Consider the following 1,253-nt stretch of genomic DNA (forward strand, 5'->3'; position numbering starts at 1 on the left):
TCGCTATGGGTTGGAACAGACTCGATAGCCCCTAACCACAACATACCAAGGGTACCCTCTCCCCCAGATGGAAAAAAGGTCCTATGAGAAAAGCTTTCCTAGTTCTCATTCTTCCCAACGAGAAGAGCACCCAGCAACTCGCTCTGAGTTAGTGCGCCCGTGGCTTTGCCTGGGAAGGCTCGCTCTGGTCACAGGGAATTCTTTTATTTAATATCTTCTGGGAGCGACATGGCATTTCCCTTCCCAAAGTGGCCCCGGACCACAGGGGAGGGCCAAGCCCCTCAGGTGGCAGCGCCGCTGCCCCCTGGAGCAGGCCCGTGGGGCGGCAACGTCATGGTGGCAGGAACAGGGCCTTCAGCTTGCCCGGCAGGCTGGCATTCTCAGGGTCCTGGGCTTCGTAGGTCTTGACCAGGTGGGCAAACTTCAGGACACCCTTGGCCTGTTCAGCGCTCAATGAAGCGCACGCCATTTAGGGCTAGAGAAAGGGCACATGCACCAAAGCCTTGGGGGAGAACCACCGCCCAAGATTGGCTCCTGGTTCACTGGTGTGTGTGTGTGTGTGTGTGTGTGTGTGTGTGTGTGTGTGTGTGTGTGTTTGTTTCCGGGAAAAAAAACCACAACAGAAAGCCTGTTAGACAAATTCTGAAAGAGCTGTAACACTCACAGTGAATTTTTTCATAAAAGCAGTTTTCCTCAAACCTCATTTTTTGTGATGGCTGATTTAAGAGAACAGCATCCGGCTATGAAATTATGCTTCCTACTCAGGAAAAATACTGCAGAAACTTTTGTGTTGAATACAGCTTACAAGGACAGGGTTATGGGAACATCTCAAGTGTACAAATGGTTTTCTCATTTCAAAAAAGGTGAAATGTCGATTGATTACAAACTTCATTAGGGACGCCTGTCAACTTCCCAGACAGACCGAAATTTCGACTTGTAGTGCAGTTGGAGTTCATTTCACCAGGTCAGACTGTTAAACATGCTCCTATTTCGATGTCTGCAAAGATTGTGTAACAATGTGCCACAAAAGGTCTGATTCCTGGCAGATGGGGAACTGGTTTTGCCACCACAACAATGCACCTGCTCATGCAGCCATCTCAGTGCACTAATTTTTGGCAAAAGTCAGCATGCCTCTCTTGCGCCAGGCACCGTACTCACCAGCCCTCACTCCGTGCAACTTCTTTCTGCTTCTGCAAATGAAGAGAGGCATGAACGGACAGCAATTTGATGACGTAGAAGAGGTGAAGTGAAAA

At 49.3% G+C, this 1,253-nt stretch overlaps 1 pseudogene; it reads right to left on the bottom strand.

Annotated features, from left to right (window-relative positions):
• Positions 1–594: 594 nt before the first annotated feature.
• On the bottom strand, positions 595–662 carry LOC142455770 (U7 small nuclear RNA; annotated as a pseudogene).
• Positions 663–1,253: the final 591 nt, after the last annotated feature.

Source organism: Tenrec ecaudatus, chromosome 8, assembly GCF_050624435.1.
Source record: "Tenrec ecaudatus isolate mTenEca1 chromosome 8, mTenEca1.hap1, whole genome shotgun sequence".
In the NCBI taxonomy this organism is placed as follows: domain Eukaryota; kingdom Metazoa; phylum Chordata; class Mammalia; order Afrosoricida; family Tenrecidae; genus Tenrec; species Tenrec ecaudatus.